The sequence below is a fragment of the Haliaeetus leucocephalus genome, unplaced genomic scaffold (assembly GCF_000737465.1).
Source record: "Haliaeetus leucocephalus isolate CR32 unplaced genomic scaffold, Haliaeetus_leucocephalus-4.0 Scaffold262, whole genome shotgun sequence".
NCBI lineage: Eukaryota > Metazoa > Chordata > Aves > Accipitriformes > Accipitridae > Haliaeetus > Haliaeetus leucocephalus.
The window spans coordinates 3,619,465-3,646,640 of NW_010972698.1; the positions used below are offsets into that span (position 1 = coordinate 3,619,465).

Sequence of the window (27,176 nt, forward strand, 5' to 3'; positions counted from 1 at the left end):
CCCGCGGCCGGGTGGGAGCCGGCGGGGAGCCAGCGGCGGACGGGCCCGCAGCCCCTCGGCTTGGCCACCGGAGCGGTAAAAGGGCATCTCGGGACCCCCGGGGACCGCCCTGGCCCGGGTGGAGGGGCGGCGAGTCGCTCGTCTTTTTTCTCCGGTGACCCGAGTCACGGCGGGGGGTTCCCGGCTCGCCGTCCGTCCGTCCGTCCGTCCCGTCCCGCTGCTTCTGTCCTCCAACTTCTCGGAACTTGTGTCTCCAGCTGGAAATCGAGGAGCCCCAGCTCACGTCGCCACTCAGGTAAAACCCGCGTTCCTTCCACCAGCAGCGGGCGGGGAGAGCAGGCGCTAAGGAAAACCCCGAGTGTCCGAGAAAGGAGCAGAGGAACACCGCTCCGGGGCGAGACCGGCCCGCTACAACGCCGAGCGCCTGCTTTTATGTCCCAGCCTTGAGTGTGGTTTAGCATTTTATCTCAAAGGTGCTGTGCCTTACATGACCAACTGGAAGCAGAGCGAAGATTTCCCACGTTTTTTCCGTGGGTCATCTGGAAGTCTGCTTTGGCACCTTAGGTATTGACCTCCCTGATAAATTAATCTAGGAAAATTCTTGATATTAACCATTTTTAAGAAGGCTGTGGGTTTTGAGCGTGTAGTTTGGTTTTTTTTGTTTGGTTTTTTTTTTTTTTTTTTGCCTTTGCCGTTAGCAAAGAAATAGCACTGGATATAAATTTTAGTAAAGAAATAGCGCTGGCTATAAATCGCTCTGGAAGGAGTTTCAAGTAGTCTGTGTAGTGCTGCTTAAAACACACCGTAGAGTATGTTTTGCTAAGGACCACGCCACTGTCCGCTTTTATAGTGAAAGATGTAAAATGACCTTTAGCTTTATAGCTTGTAAAATGGTTTTAATTAAATATCTCCTGTGTTTATAATGTGTAAGACAAAGTCGTAAGGATTTTGGAGATGCTGATCTCTCTCTGTCTCGATTTTCTGTAAATATAGAGTAACTCAACAGAGTTCAGTAAAAGCAGCTGATGGCTAAGACTGATGGGACAATTTCCCCCCAGTGCCTTTAACATTCGATTGATTTATTAATGATAGCACAAAAATGGCCGTTGGCTTAGGCAGGTGCTGGATGCAGTGACCTCGACCAGTGAGTTGCTCTCTAACTGGTACACGAAACGCAGCCCACAGTATCCACAGTACATGAACATGCTGTACTGGCTTTATGAGAACTTTAATATACCTGGGAAAGGTATTTTCCATCCTCTTCAGCTTTGTTTTAAAATGTGAGCGCTGTGAGCTTGTGATCGGTGGTTCTGGGAAAGAAAAATAGAGACACCCTCCCCTTCTCCCCAAGATAACTAGTGGTTTATGTTATCTGGCTGGTTGGGCAGCAAGCAGATTTGAACCTATTTAGCTGCTTTTATCACCTTTCAAATTGTTAATCGCTTGAATGCATTTCATGTCTTAAGACTGCCTCTGTTATGAGTTGAGTTAAAGTTCCTGCAAAAGAGAAAAAGAACAGCTTTCCCTTGAAGTGACCACGGAGGTGTTTTCCAAATCTTAACCCTTGTCAGTAGCCCGTTGTCCGCTCTGCATGCAAGCTATCGGGATGTACGAGTAAAACCAACGCAAGTGAAATCATTGTTAATTGCCCTGACTTGTGGGGAGGTGCCTTTCATTGCAGACAGAACTTGAGGGTGACTGGTGGGGAATTCAGTGTTACACGCTTCGAAGCGGTGGTAGGTATGGAGAGACCCGTCCTGCTTTGTTGACCTGAGCATCGTTCCTCCTCCAGTCAGCAGCCTAAACTGGGAATGCCTTTGCCAAGTCACTAGAGAGGTTCAGCAGCAGGAAAGCGAGGTCGTCAGACCGATGGTGATGGTTCGAAGTTCAGTAAGGTAAAACATCTAACCAGCATTTAACTGGTGTCATCTTGTTTGGCTGAAAAGATCATGTGTGTTTAGGATGTTCAGACAATGTCCTGCGTCTGTCCATGTCAGGAAGCGAGCGGGCTGTCTGCCTCCCTGGACGCAGAATGAGAAGTCAGGGGTCTCAGCTCAGTTTGTGGTCCTCCTGACATGTGAGCAACACCACGAATGAGAGGGGCTCAGCTGGAGCGCGGTTGAAGGCCTTTGGACAAAGTTTTTCTGCTCATGTTCAAACCTATCCTCAGTCAGTCCAGTAAATGAAAAGGACACCCGTTATGGATGTGTCAGCTCTTGCCAAATCCTGGAAGCGCCAAGCCCTCCATTTCTGGAGCAAGCTTACAGGGAAGCTAGCAAGAGCCCCGCTACAAGGTCGTCCAGCTGGAGCTAAAACTGCATCGCCAGGGTAGGCTGGATTCAGGCTGGGATGTGAAACTGGCACTGCTTCAGTAGCTGCGGTGGGTGATCACTCTTGTGGGGATGGGGTTTTTGGTCCATCCCCCTGGCCCTCTCTGCAGCGCTTGGCACGCTTCAGCACCTCTGCGCAGCCGGTAGCTGCAAGGGGCAGAGAGGAGGAGTGTGGCTGTCAAGCGGGGTCTCACAAGGGGTACATACCCTCTCCGGTGTGGTCAGCTGCCTGGAGGACATCAGCAGCTGCCCGGAGCTGAACGAGCAGAAGGAGGTGAGTGATGCTTGTGAGCAGAGGAAATCCAGATTCACTGAAAGCCCCAGGCTTCCTCTGTGGTGGACAGTTCACATCCCAGTTGGTTGTTCGATCAGTCATGCTGGAGAACTGCTGGCGTTAAGCTTTCCTACAGTAACGTCCAGCTACCCCGACACTCGGAGCTGCTTGTATGGTCTGAGAGCTCCAAACAAACCTCCAGGCTTTGGTCCGTATGTCCACACTGCAGGACATTTAGATGGTTGAGGGCGTGGGGAATAACTCTGCTCCTCTGGCAGGAGAGATGTCTGTATGTCTTTATGGGAGGCAGGTGAGAAGGGGTGAAATTTTTTGGCAGCTGAAAGCCTTCACAAACCTGGCCACCCTGCTATCCCTGCACTGGTGGAGTTTAAAAGCAGAATACCTGACCTCTAAAACTTTCCAAGAGAAATCACTCCACTCCTTTTGCCCTCTGGGAAGGTGTAACATATGTCGGGTCAGTGTTGGTGTGTCCTGTGTTGTTACTGGAAGGTGCTCAGAGTGCTGAGCACAGATTAGGACCCATGTAGGAAATAATAGGAGGGAACCGTGTGTTACATGGCATGTGCAGGATTGTGTCCAGCCGAAGGCTGCTGGCATGGCTGAGTCTACAGCTTGTCATTTGTGGGTCCTGCTAGCTTTACAAGGGTGAAAATCTGCACTAAAAACAGCCAATATTTTTCAATGAGTTAGCCTGCTTTTTGGGCAGAGGCTCTGGAAATACCCTTCTCTAGATCTCCTGCACTTGCTGCAGACTCAGGCACACAGCCAAAACACGCATCCCCTGAAAACCCACGTCTCCCACCAGTGCTGCCGGGAGCTTCGTGTGCAGAGAGCCATTTCTGCCACCTCGTGGGCCCTTTTCCCTCGTGGAAACATCACCTCTCCGGGGACCCGAAACCTCCGTGGGGGCAGGCGGCACAGGTATAACTCTAATGAGGTCACCGGGCTCAACCGGCTTTTAATCCTCTGGATATACACTATACACTGATGTTTGCATAGCACTGGGGATTTTGTTCTTAGACTGTCACACCGGCCAAAGTCAAGCGTCACACACAAGTCTGCATGTATTATGTCAACACAGTTCCCTTTGTCAGCCAAATGTGTACTCTTAGACGAAATACTAGATCAGTTTTGACAAGCCCTCCGACCAGAAAACTCTGTTGACTAGCACTAACGGTGTTTCCGTCTCCGAATACTGGCCGTTCCCTGGCTCCGCTGGGGACTGCAGGCAGGGTAACCAGCCTGTGGTTCCTGGGTCAGGCCATTTGCCCTCTGAAAATATTGGCACGACGCTAAGTTTTTGTTTGCTTGAGTGGAGTTTTTTATTTATTGTTCCAAGACCTCTGGAACTTCCTGGCTGGCCTGGGACATGTTTCTGTTTGTTTTTTTGTTTTTTTTTTTTTTTTAAGTCAATGTTAGGGATTTGGTGAGCTCCTTCATACACTTTGATGTGCAGGTTTTCTAGTTACAGATATGAAAAATGGTTGGCAGGTGGTATCTTCCCAACTTGCTTCTCAGAGAATTTTGTTATAGCTGAGATATACGTCATCCTTATCTGCAAAGATAAAAAGTAATTCTTATACTTTCTACATCTTCTGTATCAGGATAATTTCACTGTACTTTTTTAGCATCAAGCCTGTTGTATTGATAGATTGTTGCTTTTTTTCCTGATATACCTATTGCCATTAGGTTTTTTGATATCTTTTAGCTTTCTTTATAAAATGTGTTGATTTCCAGCTACTCATTTTTATAGTGAATTTTCTATTTATATGTTACATATTTTATTTATTTTTCTATTTGGCTCTTGTCTTAAAAAAATTCTTATTTTAAACCAAATAAACTTTTTTTGAATATAGTATTGGGTTTTTTGGGGGAAAGGAGGGCTCTACTAAGGCATCTTTAAACATCTCCCAGTAAGCATTGTGTTTTCTCTCAGTTATTTTTGTGTCTGATTGTTTCTGGTTTTGGGAAACTGACCTTTTATAGCCATGTTGGACCATGTTCTGCTTCCTTATCTCAGATGCAAGTGAGAGCTGTGATTGGTTTTTGTCTAGCTACTGCGGGATTTCCTTGTCCTAGAAAGCTATCTATTATATGTAAGTGAGTTGAGATTACTTTTTTTTTTTAAATTTTTTAAATTTCTTTTTTTAGCACCACAAACCCTCCAGCATCTGCCACAAGCCTGAAATTACATCTTTTCTTTCTGTATGTTGTGGGTAGATGCTTCAGGAGCTGCTCATCTGTTCTGCTGATTCATTTGTCTATAGCAAACTCCCACCAGTGCTTCTGCAGCAGGTGTCTTCGCTTTCTGGTGGGCTCTGTTGAGGGAAATGTGCTGTTTGTCGATGAAACAGTGTGAAGGTTGCTGGGACTCTGGAGTTGCACCCACTTCCCCGCTCCCTGGGTCCTCTAATGTGGAAGGGTGACACCCGGCACCCTCTTGCTCTTCGACAGGGATGGGTGCCCGTGACATCAAACGGGTGAGCTGCTGACAAACGGTCTCGCTGTTGCTTCTCCGCCGTTGGTGGGGAGTAATCCACGACAGTGTTTGCTTTTAGCTTCATTACTGACTCGCTCAGCTGGACCGCGATGAATTTGCCGTATCAAGCTGACTGCCAGCGATGCTTCCCGTGCCATCCACTGCGGGAACGTTAACTGCGGGGATGGGGCTGCGCCGGAGAAGCCTGGCTGGGGCTGGGGCTGGGGCTGGGGCTCGATGCGGGGATCGCCTGGGCTCTACGGTTGGTGCAGAGAAGTTGCTGGAAGCGGTCTGTGGGGTGAGCAGCGGGGGGGTACCCGAGTGCCCCCGGTGGGCGTGCTGGTGGGCACGTGTCGGTCCGTGGGCACAGCCCCGTGGCCGAGCTGATTTGGAGATGTCTCTGACAGCATCACCTTCCTGTGCTCCAGCTTCGGGGGGGTTTCACGTCGCGTTCCCACCCAGCCCCTTGCCCATCTCTCCTCCCGGCGGGGCTGAGCTGGGCTCCTCCCGGGCTGTGGGAGCAGCGAGGTGCCCAGAGTATGGAAGAGGAGGAGGAGGAGGCTCGGAGCCGCCATTCTGCTCGGAGCAGCATTCGCGGCCTCGTGCTGTGCCGCTCCCATGCCGTACTCTGGGAGCTCCGGAGGAAGCGGCAGCTCTCTCGGGTGTGAGTAGGTCCTAAGTTTTTTTGGAGTGCGGTAGCTTCAGAAATATTTCTAAATTGGTCCTTCATACAGCTCCATAGGGGATCCCAAGGGGATTCCATCCCATCAAGTGTGAGAGGTCAAAGCCACTAATTTTTGGTTTTGCTTTTTTAATTTTTTTTTTTCTGGGAAAAAAACCCTCCTTACGATTCATGTAAATGGGAGTATTTTTAGGAGTGCTGGATCTCAGGAGCCCTTTGTGAAACTTTGCAGAACTACCAGCAGAAATGTCTACTTCCCTGTCGTGGTTTAACCGCAGCCAGCAACTAAGTCCCACGCAGCCGCTTACTCACTCCCCCCCGGTAGGATGGGGGAGAGAATCAGCAGGGTAAAAGTGAGAAAACTCGTGGGTTGAGATAAAGACAGTTTAACAGGTAAAGCAAAAGACATGCACGCAAGCAAAGCAAACCAAGGAATTCATTCACCGCTTCCCATGGGCAGGCGGGTGTTCAGCCACCTCCAGGACAGCAGGGCTCCAGCACGTGTAACTGTTACTTGGGAAGACAAAACGCCATCACTCCGAACATCCCCCCCTTCCTTCTCCTTCCCCCAGGTTTCTATGCTGAGCATGACGTCCTCTGGTCTGGAATATCTCTCTGGTCAGCTGGGGTCAGCTGTCCCGGCTGTGTCACCCTCCAACTCCTTGTGCCCCCCCAGCCTCCTCGCTGGTGGGGTGGGGTGAGGAGCAGAAAAGCCCTTGGCTCTGGGTAAGCACTGCTCAGCAATAACGAAAACATCCCTGTGTTATCAACACTGTTTTCAGCACAAATCCAAAACATAGTCACATACAAGCTAATATGGAAAAAATTAACTCTATACCAGCCAAAGCCAGCACACCCCCCCGACTCCAACAAGTTGGTTTTTCAGGAAAACCCCGGTTTGGACGAGGACTTGAACACAGCCCCCTAAGTTGGGGATGTGCGGCTGGGGAACAGAGGTAAAATACTGTCAGTCACTCAGTAAGTCAGCAGTGCTCAGCATGCACTTCAGGTGTACTGGTGGTTTTAGCCAGGTGATATGTGGTCAAGCAAGTGATTATATTATAAATACATGATTTAAGAGAAATTAAGCAGGTTTCCACTAGAAACAGTAATTCTAGCATTTCTGAACTGGGGAATATTTCTCTTTGCCAAGCATTTGACAAAGGTTTTGTTACATGTTGGTGCAGGTCTCTATGCACTTACCCTCCAATTAGTTGAAACAAAAATCCTCTGATTAGGAAGATCTGCGTCTTGTATCACACAAAATAACACCCTGCCTCCCCGGGAGGGCCACCCTATGGGCCTTGAAACAAGAGTTAGAAAGCCAGGTTGAGCCCAGTGCTGAGCTCCCTTTCTCCCTCTCTGAATCCTTCCAACCCCTTTGCCCTTCCTTGCCTCTAGCAAAGGCTTTTCTTTTATTCCTTTCAGCCCCAAACAGCATTACTGCCTCAGGACTTGGTGTTCCTGAAAGATTTGGAGAGCCGAGTACTGGCTTAGATAATAGCAAATAATTAATTACCTTGCAGACAGCCCTTCCACACAAGCTGGAATGTTTTGGGAAGAGGGAAGGTGGGCATACGTGCTCAAAGTAGCTGCTCTCTGTGTGACTTCTGGAGTGATTAATTAAAAGGCTCAGGAAGACAACTGTCACGTGATGGCCTATAAATAAAATGGAAATTAATTCAGAGATGGTCTTTGTTTGCTTTTTTTTTTCTTTTTGCATTTTCACTGCATTTTGTTTGCTTTTCTTTCTCTGTGCAGAATGTTTAATCCCTTCCAAGTCCGTCCCACAGCAGAGACAGGGGCAGAGGAGGACAGGACCGTCCTTTGGGCTGGTTGGCAAGGAGAAGGCTGTGCCACAGTCCCAGGACACTCCAGTCCCTGACAGCCCCGATCTGATGGGACTGCTCTTTGTGGAAGATGTAGAAGGAAAGCTGTGGTGTAGCTTTCTCATGTTTAACTACTCTCATTCCCAAAAGCTGGAGTGAGGCCCAATGAATCCCTGTGTTCTGAGACCGTTCACTTGATGTCTTCTGTTGAGAGACCTCAGATCTTGCTTTGTTGAACAATCCCCAGCATCACCTTCAGATGTGATGTTGACAAACGCTGCGATGGCTGCGGGGGACTGAGGTCCAGCAGCCCGGGGTCCGACCTGCCCTGAATCCCTGCTTGTCCTTTGACTTAGATGCAACACTCGTGGGCCTGGGCTTGGTCCTGGATGAATTTCAGGCACAACTGAGCTGGATGCCGGAGCTGCTGGGGAATGAGTGTGTCACAGCCGTGGATCTGGGGCCAGCATAAAAGGATCCAGGTAGAGACGGGTTCAGCGAGGCCTGGGGCAGGAGGATGCGCAGAAGGTGAGGAAGGAGGGGGATAAGTGGGAATGCTGATGGAGTGGTGAGAATTCAGCCACAGCAGGATTTGGCAGGATGTGCCAAACACAGCCAGAGTGAACAAGGGTGGGCAGTGGGATGCTTAGACTAACTAAGCATCTTTCCCATCCCGAGGGGAAAGGTGGGGAGAACTGGCAGCTCTGCCTGTTGCAGACATTCGTGTTTGATGGTAAGAGTAGGTGGGCTCAAGAGACCCTGAAGTCTTCTGGGAGGGAACGCAGCTGGCCCCGTGGGTGCCGAGCAGGCGGTTCCCGTGGGCTCTACGAGCCGTAAGTTAAATGGAGTTTAACGTATTTCATCTTACTCCTGGCCCTGTGTCTGGCCTTCAGGTCTGAGCTGTGAGTTTTATTTCTGTAGATATTGCAGTAGAAAGTAGAGCAAATTGAATCTTAATGGGGTGGGTGAAATCCACAGTCACATTTGGATGCATTAGGAACTGGAGCCCTGGCCCGTGCTGCCAGAGGGAGGGAGCAGCCTCCTCGCTGTGCCCACAGCACCGATCCTGCAAGGTGCAGGCTGCCCGTGCGGGCCAAAATGGGCGACACGGGGCTCTCCTGTGGCTTTAGCTCTGTCCTACTTGTGCGGAGATTCACAAGGAGGGATTTAGGAAAAGGAGGTGTTCTGCAGGTGGTCCAGGATTTTCCAAGGACTTGTGCAGGGTGACTAATTTGTTTTCCTGCACGCTGCGGGGTGAGGAGAGCCTATTGATTGAGGTCACCACGGCAGCTTAAGCCAGCCCTGGGACTTGCATACGAACATGGCGTAGGAGGGTTTGTGGAGTGGGCAGCAGGTAGAGAAGGTAAAAGGGAGTAAAAGACTGGGGTCCTGGTGCATGGGAATGGGTTTGGGCTCTGCTTTTAGGGTGGAACTGCTGGAGACGGGGAGGAGATGATCTGTGCTCAGGACTGGGTCTTCTGTATCTACCCAGTCTACCTACTTATTCTCCTGCTTCTGTCTGCTGGCCGGTTTCAATGGCAGGAGCCATCCCGATCTCACCGTCTTCCCACTTTTTTGGTCCTGAGTCCCATCTGCAGGCTGCTGAAATACTCCTGCCTGGCCTTTTTAGTGTTGTACATTTGTCCTCCCAACATATTCGTCAACACTCAGTTTTGGGGCTTCCTTGGGCCAATGGAGAGTCCCTGGCTCCGAGGAGAGCAGAGTCACACCTCCCATCGGAGGGAGTGGGGCTCGTCCGTGTGGCAAGGGAAAAGGTGATGGGACCTGTGTTTTGAGGCATGCTGACAGAGAAGGGAAGGGTTGGGGACATCGGGGGAGGCGTGTGGGGCTCCCACTCATGTCCCCCGGGGAACAGCAAAGCAGGGATGGCAGCGCGGTGGCACTTCCCCCGCGCTGCTGTTGGTTTCCAAGCAAAACCCAGTGTTGTTCTTGGCTGGTTCCTAGGAAAATGGATTATACCATATTCAAAATATTCACTCCTGGATTTAATAATATTGCAAAAATAACTTAAACATATTTCTTTCAGAATCTTATGGTATTCCATGGAAATGCTGTCTGTTTTTCTGCCGGGGTTGCCAAGCATGTACTCGAAAGCCAACATTCATGCAAGTCATCACTCTTTTAAATAGAAGGGGAGAACAATAGCCTGTGTTGGTAGCTTTGGCCCCATGCTGTCTGAGGACAATGGCTGTATATTGTACCGCTCACTACCTTCAGCTTTTCATCAAAGTTTCCTGGGTCATAGCTCTGTGTTGACATCGCTAGAGAGGTGCCTTGGGGAGCAGAGCCAGGGCTGAGCGGATGGGTAGCCTTCCTCTACGACTACACCTTTTCCAGGTTAAATTGTTCTTCAGTCTCTGCACCTATAGAGACTGTTCTTCAGTCTCTACACATCAAGGTCCTCCCTCCTCATCCTTTACTTTGAGATGCTCTAGAACTTTTTGGCAGTTGCCTCAGTTGTGGAGGAGCTGGGAAGGTGGTGGAGGCTTCTCGACACTGGCCTGGTGTCTTATCTGCAGAGCTGGCATGAGCCAGCCCAAATAAAAGCAAACTCCAGCCCCTGTGATTGATTGCCCAGCCAAGTGAAGTAGCCCAGCCTTACAGCACCTCCAGGCCAAGCCTGCGGCTTTTCTGTGTGGTCGGGGAGGAGGTCAGAGCTGAAATTCAGGAATAGTCTGGCCAATGGTGCCATGAGGACATGGGCATAAGGTATGTTAACTTTATCTTGAGCATAGTAAGCACCCTTTCCAGTTCCTGGTACAGAGACTAAAAGCACGGCATGACAATGTAAAATGTCCCTGGAAGAGGCTTCCAGTAGCATTTGGAATAGTCTGGAGTTGGCAAAATTCACGTTCCTGCTTTTCTCTCACACTCTCCATCGTCCTCTCTCACGCTCCCCTCCCATCTCCACTCTTCTGACTCCTGGTGGAGGGCAGATCATGCTCACACTAACAGTACCTGTTAATATCTGACTGAAAATATATCTGTCTCTTCCGAGGTTTGCACCATTAGCTTATTTACAAATGGCCAGTATGATCTCAGCATCTCAATAAACAGCAGCAGCAAAGATGAAGATGCGTTAAAAAGTTAGCTCTTCTCTGCTTTCCATCACTAGTTCTGCCTGTTTTCTTTCTGGCCTTTCAAAAAATATTGGCACCGTCTCTGGACCTTTCAGTGCTCTCCTTTGCAGGGAGAGATTAAGCTAGAATAAAGTATACTGGTCCCTTTTATGTGGAAATAGATGTTGTCAAGTCAGAGATTATATCTTGGCTTTTCCAAGGGAAGACTAGAAATGAAAGAAACCTTTTCCACTATACCCAAGATGTGAGTGTTAAGTCAGCGGCAAGCTCTGCCTTTCTGTCTTAGGTCTTATGTCTCAAACGGTCTTCCTATGAATCAAAAATGATTAGGCAAAACGAATTGGACTAAGTAGAAAGCTTGCTGACAAAACCCTTTAAGAGTAGGTGTAGTTGACAGGCACTGAAATGATCAGATATTGCAGTATGGATTGCAAGCTCTGCCTCTCTTGTGCTCGTTCTTGGGAGTTTCTGTAGGGCAGGCAGAAGTGCGGTGCGAGGACTTGCAGAAAAAAGCACGTGCGATGGGAGAAGCAAGGACTTGTTTAGTGGGAGGCTGTCAAGCTAATCTCTGCCTTCAAACAGGCAGTCCTGCCTGCCGAGAGCTATTGCGGCCAGCAGTTAGAGCAAAGAGAAGCAGCAGGACTCGCAGCTCTGTGCTGTTGTAGACGAGACGCAAGCTGGCAGCTCCCGCAGGTGATCTCCTTGCATTTCTTGCTGTGATGCAGCTGGGTGCCCGGGGCGCAGAGCGGTGCCTTTCTGCACGTCCAGCTGTGCCCTTGCACGGCGCCCTGTGTTTTTAAGGGATCGACAAGCCCAGCCTGTTGCGAAATGCCCTCTTTCAGGGCACTTCTCGCCCAGGTTAGGAGTGGACCGAACATCTAGGTGTATGCAGTGGTCTTCTGGTCCTTCAGAGATACACCAGCTTTATCCTCGTAGGAAAACAGAGAACTTTTTAGGCAATGTACTCATGTTGTTCCTCACAGATGCTGACCGGCCAATTCTTAATGACCCAAGACCTCGCCGGGGACTTCAGAGGGCTCTGCTTTCAGGAGGACAGCTGCAGTGAACAAAACATTCCCCGCCTGGTCTAGACGAGCATTGAAAGGTGAGGTGATGCTGTCTGCCACCACCCAGCTAAGCCCTTCTAAAAGGCAAGTCAGGACAGAGGAGCTGGGAACTGACTTGAGGGAAAACCTAGGTGGGAAACCCAGGGTTTCCCGTGCAAGGCAATGAGGGAGTAAAATTGGCTTGCTTTGCCTAATTAGGACAATAGACTAATTAGCTAATGAGAGAAGCCTTCCCAGTGTAGATGTAACATCGGAAGCCATTAATTAAAAGTCTTGCTAAATCCCAGGCTAGACAAAGCCTTTGGGATTAGTGTGGGAGCAAGAAATAACCACTGGATGAACACCAGCATTGTGTCCCTTAGCAGACACACAGCCTTCTCCGCCTTCTCCGTGGAGTCTTTAAAATAATAAATTTGCTTTGGAATAAATTATACAGATATGGAAACAGAGCAGTGGGCAAGCAACAAACAGGGCTTACAAGGAGCTAGACTGTTTCAGCCTTCCTGTGGTAGCATCTGTTTTTCCTTACTGGTATTTTGACTACAGTTCTCTCTTTTGTTATTTCTTTTTTTGAGAAAAATTTCCCCCAGGAGAGGCTGGATTTCTTCTGATTGATTGTTAGCTTTACAAAAACAGTTGCTGCTGCTGGACGGTTCCCATTGCTTTGATGAACCAGCCCTTCACAGTTTTTTCTTACCTTTGGAAGTGATTCTTTTGCCCATTTACAACAAATGTGAAAAGATACCCACTTTTCCTCCCATGTGGAATGAAGACAAATGATCAAATTCTGACACTTTTTTCCTGGAATGGGATCCTGGTTTGTAATCAACCCTTGTATTTTCCTCTCCCCTGTTTTTAAATGAGTTTCAATTCCTAGCAATCAACAAAACTGTGCTCTGAAGAGGTGACTCAGATGGCGAATTGTTATCCCCCTCTTCCAGCTCCTATAGTGTTCATAATGCGGGCAGAAGCTTCTCCTGTGAGGGTGCTGCTGAAGGGCATGCCACCCTGGCTCCCGCAGAGGTGGCATGAGTGTGTCAGGTCTCTGCTTACACTGACTTATGGTAGGTGCTACTAGGAGATTTTACCCTATGGTTTAATATGCATTACCCTACAGTGGGATACTCAGTTAATGGGCAGGCACCCGTGTATGTATCTCGCTGGTGAGGTTTGCTTGTGAGGTTTTAATGGTTTGTACTCCCAGAAGATAAAAGTTGGCAGAGAGGTGGCTAGCATGAAGGTAGTTTTGGTGTTAAGGGGAGGGTGGTTGTGCTGCAAAGTAAGTTGTTGTGCACTGTGGTCCCGTGCTTGTTGCTGTATGGCTGTGGGACTTGGCTGATACCCCTGTGTTGTAAGGGTCCTTACTGCAAAGCTGGTGAGTTGTTGGGCCAAGCCCTTAGCCACAAGCTGTCCTTAGCTGTGGTAAAATGCCCCCCAAACTGGAGCGGAAGGATACAGCATGTCAGTGAAGAGGAATTGCTGAGCAGCCCTTTGTCTGGGTTAGCTTTCTGCTATGGTCATCTAAGACAAGTTCATTTTGAAATAGAAAGCTGACTGGTTATTCTGCACCGTGTCACCCAAGAAAAGCACTTATTTTTTTAAAGAAGAAGAGACAGAGAAGCCAATTTCTGAAAGGATTAATTTTGTGCATGTCCTTCCACACACCCTTGCTTCTCTAATTCTGCTGAGACTGCTGTTTTACGGGGGAAACCAGGGAGAGGAAAGGTGCTGTGTCCGGGGCATCTAAACGCGTTTGGCTGCTGACTGCAGGATGAGGATGCCAGCGTGGATGGGCTCCTGGCTTTGTATTGCACTTCTATCTTTGGAAACCCAGTGGCCCTTTTTGTTCTGATGGGTCTGTTTTAACTCTTGGACTTTCCTCAAAGCAGGGTTCTCAGCGTGTGCTGAATCCTTTTAAAAGTAATCGGGTGGGATTTGAATTGGCAGCCACAAGTAACTGGTGGTGCAGCCGCGGTTGTTGGGGCACCCTGGCCGCAATGCCTTTAGCAGAGCATAAATGAGTTCCTAGTAACGCTGTTAGAGTAAAAGGCGATCCCTGCAATGCGTGCGATGTCCATGGGTTGGATATTGAGCGCTTGGCCTGTTCTCCTGCTGTGCTGTGCGTTCCTGGGGGGGAGGAGAGCGGGGGGAAAACAGGGTGGATTCAGGAGAGAGAATGACCCCCTCCCTCCCAGGCATCCTAGAGCTCCGAATGCTTGAACATCTCTGCTGTAATGGGAAGATAGATACTTTGCAATCACGCTAAAAAGGTACTGTATAAAAGACTTCTGATTTGGCACCTTTTGTCCTTCTGACTGGTGCTGACTTTAAAGCAGGCACGGTATCTGCTGGAGTGGCCTTGAAGTGGCACAGGAATAGCAACAGGGGAAACTGGAGTGGAAGTTCCCTGCAAAGTTAGTAAAAGGACAGCCTGAAGCTGAAATGTCATTCACTTGCAAAAGAGATGAAAGTAGCTTTTGCTTGAACACGGCCCCTTTCTTATACCTCTGCCTGTGATCTTTGTGACTATGTATTTGTCAAAAATGGTTTTCAGTTTCCTGTTGTGGAGGTTGTGAGTAGTTAGAAAGCTCTTGTGCTGGCTTTCTGGGCAGCTGGGAACAAAACTCGATGCTATTGATATCCCTGCCACCAAATTGGGCCTGGCAACTTTTATTCTTATCCTTTGCACTTAGGAAAGTAAGATGGAAGATGTGATTTCTTTAGCATGGGGATGACCTGTGGACTGTAACAGGAGCGTCCTTTCCAGGGGACTGCTGCTGGACAAATCCATTTCAGACCCACGATGTGCTGCTTTCTCTGTCCAAGACAAGGAGATTTAGAGCTGTAGTACCTGGAAGAAGCTAAGACGTGTTTGTGTCCATCCCATCGCCACGTTTACTTTATTTCTGTCAGAAATGCCTAGTTTGCATTTTAACAGATGCATGAGGGATAACGCTTCTTCCCCTTGAGTACTGCTGGTGGTAGGCTGAGACCTATAGATCAGCTGCCTGTGCAGCTACAGTTTCACCTCACATTGTATTAGTTTCCCCACCTCATTCCTTCTCCACCCATTTAAAATTATTTTTGCTTTTAAGTGCTTTTCCAAGCTGTGGAAAGCTACTGACATTCCGAAACTCTCAACCTCTATCACAGAGAACACAATTCTTCTGCATTCTCTATCAAGTGTTTTCTAATTCATTATTCCAGTAACACCTAAGCTTTCAAACATTTGTGGGTTGTTTAAATGTATTAACTCTATGAATTCTGAATGTACGTGTCTGCTAATGCATCAGATCTATTCCTTGTGCCTCTTGTATTTCTCTGTCTTCCTCAAAATCATGCTGTATTAATTCCTTCAGTGATTAACAGTGCCTGCCTACGATTGTGTTGGAATTATCTTGAGAAGTAAGAAGCCAGCTAAAATTCAAAGCAGGACAAGGCAATCTCGATAAGGAATTTGAAAGTGCTGCAAAATTATACCTAAAAGAGATCAAGCACCTCTGTTTCAAAAGCTACTCTGTCCTTTTCCCTTCCTTCTGAGTAGTAAATGACCTGCATTAAAACAGTTTAGGTGAGCAACAAAACACATCTATATGTAAGAAGCAAAAAGACAGAAATAGAGCGAGATGAATCCAAAATTATTTTGTGAAGCAACTTGGAGCCTTCTAACTTAAGATCTGCGCTCTGAATCATTGTGCAGAAAAATAACCCTTTGTCCACGTGAATGGATTTAGATAGGCTTTAAAAGGAAAGGGTGACATGAAGTTGGCTGCTTGGGTTTGCCTTGTGATGAGGATGGCTGTCTTTTGGGGTCACCTCTACTGCCATCCTCTCAGTCTCCCCTTTCCCGTGACAATCCCTTGGAATTGGGCCAAGATAGTGTCACACTGGGAAGTGATGTAAAGCCAATGAGTAGGGTTTCATGGCATGGAAAATATTTGCTCTCTTCTGCGAATCGTCTTCCTTTTCCTTAATCTCTGAACATCTCCATGCATAATCTCGCCTATAATTAAACCCACGTTGGAACCAAGAGTGTGGCACCTAGTAATTACTTTATTAATTAATATTGTTCATATGACTTTTATTATCTTTCAGTTATGTTAAAAATGGATTTTTATTTGCCATTGTTCGAAGTCAAGAATGTAGCGTGTATTTAAAAAACACACACAAACCCAACCCTTTTTCTGTTGGGGGTGAAAAAAAAAATCCCACCCACAATCCATGTTCAAGGCTTCCCAAGTATTTAAGCAAAATTAGTAATTGTCTTTAAGGAGTTAAACTTGTGGAGCTTTAACTGAGAACTACACAACCTTTTTTGGTAGTTGTGGAAAGGAAAGATCTGGGGTGTGTGTCCAGTTTGCAGTCCAGCTTCGGGACGTCTGTTTTAGAAAGTTGTACCCGGGGAGGTTTAAGTGGCTGGAAAGATATATATATAACACAAGTGACTTTGCATTGCGTCCTTCCCCTGCCCCTTCGCTCGTCCCGTGTGCTCAGGCTGCGGGCAGGGGCTGTGCCTGGCCTGCCAGAACGGAGCCTGGGTGCTGAGCTCCTGAATTGCTTTGCCTGGGCACTCATATACCAACACGAGTGACTCACGTGCTTTCCATCTTACCAAAAGTTGCAACTTCTGCAAAAAAACCAAATCATTTTATCTGTGACTCTGGCAGCCCAGGGATTTGAATGAACAGCTTCCTTAAAGGCTAAAGGGGCTGAACAGGGATGCAGGTTTTTACACTGTTCTTCTGAGAGAATGGAGATGAGCCTTCAGAGCTGGCTTGTGCTGGCAGACCCAGCCAACCAAGATGTTGAAGCTGAAGAGCAGGCTTTTTGCATGCTAACTGATATCCAGAAGTTTTCTTGAAATGTGCTGGTTAAAGAAAAAAAATTATTGCATCCGTAGGATACCGAAACTTCATCCTAGTTCATGGATTTATCTAATTCAACTTTTGATTTAGATTCTAATTTTTCACGCCATTCAGAAAACTTCCCTGAACAAGGAGCAGGAAAGACTATGGAAAGCTGAGCACTTGTTGACTCTAGTGGCCCAGTCCTCTACAATCTTATTCCTCATCTAATTAGCAAAGTGAGATAACCAGAGGGTAGCATTTTGTGTAAACTCATAGATGCAACCTGCTGTCTTGCAGGGTTGCGCAGAGCGGTTGTAAATCAGGTAATGCCTTTTATCTTACAAGTGGCTTCATCTCCTGCTCTGAGTAGATAAAAGGAGTATAATAGGGAGCAAGTATTACTCATGCCAGCTTTACGCATACTTGGCTATGATGCTCCTTTTGGGAATGTTTCCTTCTCCAAAGAGCCAAATAAGAAGTGTCATCCTGAAAATGATGACCGATTAACAAACTGCAACATGGAAATACTAGGGGAGGGAACAGCATGTGGCCCGCGTAAAGCCTTGTAGCAACTGTGGAGAGCAAAACAACTGGACTTGATTCATGGGTGTATCTTTAAAAATTCAAACATGAAATAACCCAAGAGGAGCTGGTTGTACAGCTGTGTACATCATCAGTGGTGTAGTCCGGGTTTGCTCAGCATCCAACACTTTCAAGCCAAAACTTTGGGGGAGTTTCAGTAAGAAAGGTACCTTGTAATTACACAGGGGTTAAAAATGTATCATTTCTTATTAGAAGTGTATCTGGCCAAATTGTAAGGCTTTTTTCTCTTCTTCCATGGCTAGTTTTGTTTAAGACCTGCTTTGCAACAAAGCTGGTAAAGCCAGGCTTTTTTACTTCAGGAATTGGAGGAAGTACTGCAGGTTAACCTACAGGCCAGGCTAGAGGTATTTTATTAAGACCACCGTGGGGGAAGCCTGATTCTGATTTCTTTGTAGAAATTTCACAATTTGGCAGTACCGTCTGGCAGACTTCCTCTTGATTTTTAAATGACTGGATATTAGGACTGGTCTGAGTAGAAAACTTTGTTTGAATGTGAACTTCAACTAGAGATTAACTGAGCTTTCTTGAGATCCTAATGGTCCCGTGCCCAATTAGAAGAAACCAGTGGTTACTGATCATTATAGTTAGTGTTTTCATTCACATATCTGTTCTAAATAGAACTTTTCCAAAAGCTTCTGTCAAAATTTAAATGGACTGTTTATAGCAACCAGCCAGTAATACAATATACTGAGCAAAATGGGCTGAGCATATGAAACAAGGAGGGTTATTAAGCCATGAATAAATCATTGGTTCAAATCAACGTGCACTAACGATAGTGCCCATTTAAAGAAAATGTACCATGTAATTCAAAGTGTTTCAGAATTAATAACAATAATTATATTCTTAATCACCAGGAGGCAATGTTTCTTTCCCTTGCAGCAGAGGAAACCTTAGTAATGCAGGATTTATACTTCTCTAGATGTAAGCCCTAATTTCTCCATAGCAATCGTATCAGACACATGCCATTGTGTGGGATTATTCCCCTCTGCTGAATGGGGAAAGTCAAAGAAAGATTACAAATTTGGCCTTGTATGTTGTTTTAGGAAAAGAATGGCTTTGACTCTTAATTTCTCTTCTATGGGGAATTGTCATGTCCAGATTTTGGTTTTGGTGCTTGGAATTGGAACAAAAAGTCAAAATTTCCTGCAGACTGAAGAAGGTTGATTCTAGCTTGTCAAAACACCTTTTTACTGCTGAAACATGAAGACATTTAAATGTGCATATAAGGTAAAACTGAATATTTGCATTCAGATAAGTTGAGATGAAGTAAGCTGAAGCATGTTTGCCTACCAAGCTAATTCATTTAGTCATTTGCTACTGAAAACTCTGTCCAAATATCAGCATGTTTCCCGTGAAGATTTTGGATTTTGGTGCAGCAATGTTTTCTTTACTTGACAGAGAACACTGCCTTAGAAAGCAAGTGTTCCTAACAGCTCCGCAGAGTTGGGAAGAGGACCTGGGCCTCTGGGTGCTCAGCCCCCAGCTCTGTCCGCGGGGCCGCAGCTCCTTCAGCCCGTAGGCAGCCGTGCCTCAGGGATGCAAAGCTCACCCGTGGGAGAAACACCGAGGTGACCTTTTTTCCTTGTGTAACGTCTTGTACAATGAATCATTCCATAAATTGTGGAGGCTTTACTTACAAGAAGTGCGTCTCATTTGGGTAACCAGGTCGTCTTCAGGTGTGGGTGGCTTCTTCCACCAGTTGTGCTGTTTGTCACCTGTGGGAGCTTCGTGCCCGGGGGAGCTCTCACCCAGACAGCAGGGTTATGGCTTTCTTGGAGACCGCTGAGCTAACTGGGAAGTTAGGCTTAAATGATGCAGGCTTATCTTGGAGGACACTTGTAAAGATCTGTCAGATTTGCAAGCATGCATTTTCTGTGAATACGTCCTAAAACTTTTCTGGCCATTTTTCAACCGTGGGCTCCTATAGCATCAGCTCATGCCAGGCACAGCATCTTTCCTCCCTGCTTAGCCTTAGCCATTGCTTTCTGGCACATTTTCTTCTCCAGTTAGGTAACTTGTTAAGTGAAAGCTTTGTGCATCAACTGTCTTGTAAGATTTTCTTACAGATTCACTGTAGCAGTGTTTAAAAATGAACTCTCTTATTAGAAAAACTGGTGTTTTATTAATATTATATGCAGCTCTGGTGTGCATGGCTGTGTGTCAGGGAGGAGCGCTCTCTTAAGGCACATTATCTCCCTGTTGCCCAATATGTATTTCCTTGAACTTTTCCGTGAGGCAGCTCCTTCTGGCAGCTGTTGGCAATGGGGCACGGGACCAGATGACCCTCAGGTCTGCTTTGATGTGGCTGTTCTCATGCTGAGACCCTTCATCAACCCGTTGGTCTCCATGAGGTATGAGAAAGTGTTACCTTAACAGACCTCTGCGGAATAATTCAATGTGTGGTAAATATTGATCTTATTTATCTGGCTTTCTAAACTGCCTTTCTGCTTCCAGTGGCACTAAAAAGTCCAAGAAGTTATTTACATAGAGAGCTGAAAACATGGGGAACTGAAGCAAAAGAAAAACAATCAAAATCTAAGCTTTCTGCAGTTTGCCCAAGACACCATGTATTGCAACCCCTTGCCTTAGTGCTCTATGTAATTTCTGGGGAAGCCTGTTATTTATTATATTGGAAATAACTATTTGAATTCATTCATTGTAGATGTGTACAAGTATGTTCCCAATCAAGAGGAAGAATTTAAAGTTACTTTTTGAGCAAGTACTTTCTGCAGGTTTGTTTTTTTTTTATGGTGCTTGATGCTCTTTAGCTGCCTAAAACTTGAAAACAGGACAGTTCGTGCCTTGGGATGGGATGAGGTGGAGTTTGAAGAATAGAAAAGCACCAGAAACAACTTCTTAACTTGTAACGTTACCTACAAACCCCTTAAATACGTCTTTCAAAACCATTTTTTAAAGTGATGCTCCTGATGTTGTTGCCACAGAAGCAGTGAGAGCATTCACGCTCACTTCAGTACACCAGGATTAGCCCTGTTGGGAATGTCCCAAGTAGCGAAAAAAGGTGAAAGAGAGGTTTTACCCTTGAGACTTGTCAGTACTGAGAAGAGAACTACCGAGTGGGTGGGTTTGCCTACAGCAGTATCAGGTGTGCCACCACACTTGCTTTTCCTTGTCCTTTGCTGAAAAATAGAAGAAAGCACCAAGGGAGTGGGATAGAAATGAGAAGAGAGAATGTTAAGGACATGGAGGGATGAACCCCTAGGCTGTGGGATGTAGATTTATGGGTCTCATAATAGAACTTGTGTTTGCAAATGTTTTTCTGCTTTTCCTAGTGAGAGGCAGTAGTCCAATTCTGTTCTCTTTAAGAGAAGGATCATTTATGCTCTCAGCATGGATGCTATTTCCAATTTTCCACATCCTTTCAGTGCCTCAACAATCTCCTGTGAAGATAAAGTGTGTTTATTGTTTTGGTTTTTTTTTCCACATGAGGTACTGTGGTGTCCTTCATTAAGGCCTCTGTGACTGTGTATCTCTGGGAAATGAGTGCAGATAGGTAATCATTCGCATGATATCATGTGCCAGAGTCGAGATCTGTGTAATTATCTAAAAGACTGCATATGCCATGAGCTACAGAGTTGAAGAAATTTGTGGCTTCTAACCTGGACTTTATCTAATATCTAGTTTTGTCTTGGATATTATGTGGGTAATTCACATTATGTCATTCAAGTTTCCAAAATACATCTCCAGAGTATTGGTAAATTCCGAATTCTATTTTGCCCTGTATTAGGGATTGGAAGAGTTCTTGGATGATTTGTAATGAACATTAATCATAATTATAGGCATGTCATTTTTGGAGCTTTTGAATTTGTGTCCTCTCAATGTTTGTGTGACTGTTGCAGCAGGTGCAAATATTGATGTAAACACAAGACCACATCCATAAAAACAAATCTGTAAATGGTCAGAAGACTGATGCATACTGAAGTAGGGCTTTCCTTCCCTGGGCTTTAAATAGCATCAGCAGAACCGTTACCTTCCCAACGTGTTTTCACTTTTGTTCATAATACAGAGAAGAGCCAGCTTTGCCTTCCTTTACAACAAAAACCTGTAATGGATAATAATCCCACTAAATCCCGATAACATCTTTTAAAACCATTTGCACATTGCAGGAGATTGTGTAAGTGAGGGAGGGTAAATATTTAGAGAAGAGAAATGTACTCTCGTAGCCTGAAGCTAGTGGGTGTGTGATATGGACACATCACCCACAAACGTGTTGTAGGATGCACCGTGGTGAGGTAAGGCATAAAACATCTTTCTCATCGTGTGCCCAAGGGCGCTGGACCTGACACTTCCAAGAAACAGCAAACTCCAGTTTGTTTTCGGAGGGCTTGTTCCCACGCAGTCTCTAGCATGTTACACTGGCTCAGGGCTGTGTGTTGTGAACAGAGCATTTTACTTTCCAGCTTGGCCTATGGGGAAATGAAGTAGCCTATGTTTTAAGACCTGCTACTTCTCCTTGCAGAGGTCACACTGATTCAGTGAGAACTGGCTTTGGCTTCCTATGACACTGCAATCTGAGGGGAAAAAAAATCTGTGAATCCTGGCTTAAATGGATAAAGTGAAATGCAGAAGTGTCATTCTGCCTTGCCCTGATGTTCACAGGGGCAGGGCTGAGCCTTCTGCTGCTGACATGCATCTTGCATTGTTCCTTGAAAATATCAACAGTGGGAAGCAAGCTGCACTTTTTGGGTCCCTAGAGGGAGCGTGCAGTGCCTCAACCCCCCGACTTCCCCAGCGTTCCCTCTGTCTTTGTTGCCTTCCTCAGCCACAACCTGTCTCCTGGTTTTGCTCTTCCTTCAGCCCAATCCTACCTGCAAACAACGGGGAGAGAAATGGGAGGGGGTATCGTTTTCCTTCTTCCAGCTCTTCAGGCTGGAGCCATCCCAGTAGGGTGGGAGCACCGTGCTCCTGCTGTCACGTCCATCACAGAATGAATTTGAGGGTGGCTTCTGAATTTAAAATGAACTAGCAGCAGTTCTAAGCATTGTCCTGCACGTCCTGCTCTTGCTCCTGATTTTTCTCTATTCGTTGAACGCAACCTCATGTCAGAGAGGGGATTGTCTTGCTGGCTCTGCAGCAGGAAGGCAGTACAGTAGGAGGGGACGCTTTACTCATCAGCTCCCATTGCTTTCCTCTGTGATCCCAGCCTTTGCAGTCACATCCGAGTACCACAAGAGAGTAGGAAATCCACTCAGTCGTATTGCTGTAGGTGTGTAGCGCATCCTAGCAGTAGTGTTTTCCTCAGGCTTTTTCTCACTTAAACCCCTTATGTCGTGTTCCTGTTATTCTTGAACGTGTTTCCTCCTGCCCTACTTCATCTCCCAAGAATGAAAAAGTTAAAAATCAGCAGTAAGTGTTACAGATAACTGCTTATTTCTACTATTTCCTGCAGGCAGAGCTCAAAGGTTGAGAGGAAAGATGCACCAAACTGCAGTTCTGCCCAAGAGGGCTTCCTTCTTGATGGAGCATTCTGGCTCCAGTCAATTCTTTAGCCAAACTTTCTTTCTCAGCCTTAATGTCAGAATATGAGCAATTAATACTGGAAGAAATTATGCCCTTCAGTTCTTACTCTTAGGTTTTCCCCTTTTGGCTTTTAAACCGGTGAGACTTCTGAAATGTTAGATGCAGGTGTTTATGTGTTTCCTTCCAGGGAGTGGGCAATGGCAGGACTGCACGTCCTCAAATGAGCACAAGCCAGTAATGTTTTACAGTAGAAACCCTTGCTGGTGAAAAGTGAAGTAATCCATTTCCTAGATTAGTTTTGCAAAAAACAATTCTTTTGTGTTATGAGGAAGAATAAAATAGTGGTTTTGATATCTTCAGAAAAGAAGGTTTGCATGTAAAACTTTCTTGGAAAATAAACCACTTCAGTTTTATCAAGAAAGTAAAAGAGCTTGAAATCACAGTGAAATATTCTGCTCTCATTTTGTACATTCAGAAATTTCTTCTTGGTTGATGCCCTGGAAGTTACATTTTCTGAAGTACTGACGAACAAATTGTGTTGTAGCAGGAGCCAAATGCTCTTGTTCCAAACAAAAGGTTGTTTGTACGACCTGTGTACTGAAGCGTGCAGAGCAGCCAGAAAGCATGTGAGAAAAGAGCAGTGAGACTCCAGACGCGACACTTCGCCAATCCTCCCATTTTCAGGTTTTTTTAAATTACAAAGTTTCTCTTGTTTCTTGGATGGAATAACACAGATCCAGATCCAACAAGCAGTCTGCCTTCAGTGGCCTGATAAATTGTTCTTAATTTTCTGGAATAGGTTAATTTCATTTAGGTAAGTGAAGGCAAAAACCCCAGGCTTTTCGGGGCACTGCCAAATAAGAAGATTAAGTCAGCATCAAATCCATTAGTGAACCAATTTATCTATCTTGGTGAACAGCATTTCAGCCTCTTTGTCTTGCTCTTTTTTTTTTCTTGGGTGGCAATTTAGGTAACCACCAATCTCGCTGCTTTACATGTATTGCAGCGTTACATGGTGGTTGCTCTGCTTAAAACTAGGTTTACTGCCTTCTTAAGCAGTTTTAGTTTAGTTTTATTTTTTTTTATGGCAACTTTTTCTTTTTCTGTGAATGTACCATTTCTTTGAAAACTCATGGGACTTCACTTCTGGGAATATGCAGTCCTAATTGTTGTAGGCTACTGCAGAACATGCCTGCAATGAAGAAGTTGCCTCTCTTAATTGCACACGTATATGTGTCCATTATTATTCAGTGTCAGCTCTGAGCTTTCTTTCAGGAGACCTGTTCCTGGTCTCCATGGTGGGCCTGCTTATAGTTGTCTTGCCAGTCTTTGTCTTCCTCATTTTAGTTTCTTACTGATTGGAGGATTGGAGCCTCATGGACAGAGGTTCTGATATCAGTTGAAGTCTAGCCTCTGATGGAGACTTTTTCCACCTTTGGGATATTTATAATGTGTCTGTCTTTTGTGGATTCTTTTCTAATTTCTTGGTTTTGGATTTTGCAGATTCTACCAAGAAACATGTATGCCAACTATTATCCCCGCCTTTGTTAGTCTTGATGAAGCAGTCAGGACTTCAGGGAAAAGTCTTGGTTTAGAGGAGACTTCTGCTGATAACTCCTTGCTCACAATGAGATATTCAGTTTTCCTCTTCTAGGCTGAGACATGGAAGATGAATTAGTTTGACTTGAAGCCAGCAGCAACCTCTCAATGGTATTGTGATGTTACCTCTGATTTTCTTGGTCTTTAGCATCATTCGTACAGAAGATGAGTTAAATGTTGAGCATCAAAATGAAGCCAATTTTCCCATAGGCTGATTCTGCGTTGTGTGAGTATGAACTCGACTGAAACCAGTCCCGGTCTGTGGTTTTGTAACAACTGCATTACCTGGTTTCCTGGAAAACTTGAGGTCACCCTATACCTTTTTTAATAACTGCGATCACTCACAATACCTCTGTTCTGCTGGGGACCAGTTTCCATTGTGTAGAAGCTTTTTTTTTCAAATGAGTCATCCAATCTTCTATAAAATGTGAATGAAGTTGGCCTTTGGGAACAAAAATTACTGGGGAAAGGAAGGCAGTGTGATCAGGCACACTTCATTTCTGCAGGAAACCAGGGTGAAAAACAGAGAGGAGCAGCACTGATATTCTGGCGTTTATACCTATGAGGGAAGAGTGCATTCATCTCCAGCTGTCGTTGGTAGGTCCTTTTACTGTGAAAGCCATCTCCATGTGTTGGGAATATTTGTAATTTATGGTTTAGATAGTAATGATGTAGCAGAAACTTCATGTCTACCTCAACACAGGGCCTTTTGGGGGACAGTCAGGGTGGTTTTTCGGAGGTTCGGGATAGTTTACTCCTTGAGCCCATGAGAACAGCTTGTTGGTGTCTGGAGTCTCCAAGGCATGCATCTTTGTTCTTGATATTTCCCTGTTTCCCAAGGAGGAAGGCAACAGCCCTGTTTTATGTGATTCTGTGATTACCAGAATTGACTTGCGGGAAGGTGACGTTGTTGTAAATGCTGCCATTATCCCAAAGTAGCCTCTGCATATGCTTCAGCCCGTGCCTGTCTTTCAGGCAGTCTGAGAAACTTGTAGCATTTACCATAACGATGATTCGCAGTGCCCCGTCTTCCATAATTACCAGACCATCTAAGGATTGTGCAGGAAGATAAAGAAACCCAAATAATAAAGTGGAGTAAAGAGAATAGGTGTGTTCCTGTCAAAGAACACTCCAAGGTCCATAGTACAGCAGCTGCTCCTGGTGCAAAGGCTTCTTCACAGACGCTTCAGTAGGTATTGCTTTCACGCAGCCGCATCACTTTTGAATCTCTGTCACATGTGCTTAAACGTTTCCATGCTGGGCCCAGGGAATGAGGTCCTGCAGTGCGTTGGGCTGTGCATGTGTATCAGGAGGCATTTTGTTCTTTTAATGAAATTTTCATTGCTTTTGCTCTTAGTACTTCAATGTCCTTTGTGTGTTCCTTTCCTGAGTGGATGTTGCACTCATATAGCAACGTATTGTACAGTTGCCGAAGTTTTAGCTGCTTCAGTCTTCTTGGCTATTACGTAGTGCTATTGTTATGGCCAGGGTTACAAAGCCATGCTGTTGTACATAAACGGCAAAGCTCTTTTTCCTGGCACGTGAGCAAGTGTTCGGTTTTGGGAAGCCAAGAGGTATGTGTGAGCTTTTTGTTAAGTGAGACCCACTGGGAGATGTGCAAGCAGCAGGAGCCTGAAGGTGAAACCAAGGCTGGACCTCAGTTCCTGAGGCCATGGTCTCTGGGAACAAGGAATTGGCTTTGGGCTCCAGTTACAAAGAGGGAATTGTCTGCAAGCTGTGTGTCACCACCTCTGTTCCAAAACAGGCATAAATTAAAGAAGCAACACTCATAGTTGACCCATGAGCCGCATCACTGCTTTCTCGGATGCTGACCTGCGAGGCCATAGGCAGCTTCTACACTGTGCCAGAAGGACAACAGTGTGTTTGTTCTCATGCAGCGTGATTTACAATGGACCTTTCCAATTATCCCCTAGAAATCAGCTGGTGAAGTTTCTCTGGAAGAGATCTTCAGCCACTTTGCAAACGGACACAGGCTGCAAGCATGGAAGCGTTGACAGTCCAGGAATGGACCATGACAGCATTCAGTTGCATCCTGCTTAGAGCATGAAAGATTTCCAAGTCAAGTGGAAGCTGCAGGATAACTGCTGGATGCAGCAGACCAAGTTAGGAGTTAGTCAAGGGCTCTTCTGATTCAGACCGCTATTGTTATGAATCCTCAGAGATGTTTGTTAACCCAGCTCGCTCTGTCCTTTTCCAGGGCCAGCAGCTCCAGTCACAGCACCTCTAGCAGCAAAATGTGCTTTTGGTATTATGGTGGGGTAACAACCCCATCTAGTTGCATGGGGAGAGTGTTGCCTACTGAATTGACAGTTGCATGTGCTGCAGTTCAGCATTTCTCATCTAACCCCCTCCTGATTTGGGGGATTGAGGGGAATGCCAGGACAGGTAAATAGAGCTGTGCTTCTGCTGGTTTTATCCTGCTTCTTTCAGTTGTTCTTGCATGTTGCAGGCTCCTGAGACTGCTCTGCACAGGGCTGTTCAAAATGAAGTGTTCAGTTTGGGAGAACTGCCCAAGAACCAAAAGGTGAGCACATCAGAAATATTTTAATTTCTATTTCTATTCTGCCTTCCACTGAATGACGTCCTTGTACTTTTAAACATCAGTGAATGCAAAGAAGGCAGATCTTCTGCTGGCAGAGCAGGAAGCTGAAACACGCAGAGACAGTGGTTTGCTCAAGGCTACATGACAATTAACTGGGAAAGTCCTTGCTCTAAACAAGAATGGGTCTCTTGTTTGTCTTTACAGTCGGTCCTCCAATATGAGACTAGCTCTGACTAATTAAATGCAGAATTACGCAGTGCGATCACCTCCTGCCCTCTAAAGAAATACAGAACAAAACCTGTC

General features: G+C 46.0%; 1 protein-coding gene across 1 annotated transcript in view; it reads left to right on the forward strand.

Moving 5' to 3' along the window:
• GPR50 (G protein-coupled receptor 50) overlaps window positions 1-27,176 on the forward strand; it is a 44,380-nt gene that overhangs the window by 332 nt on the left and 16,872 nt on the right. The window lies entirely within an intron of this gene.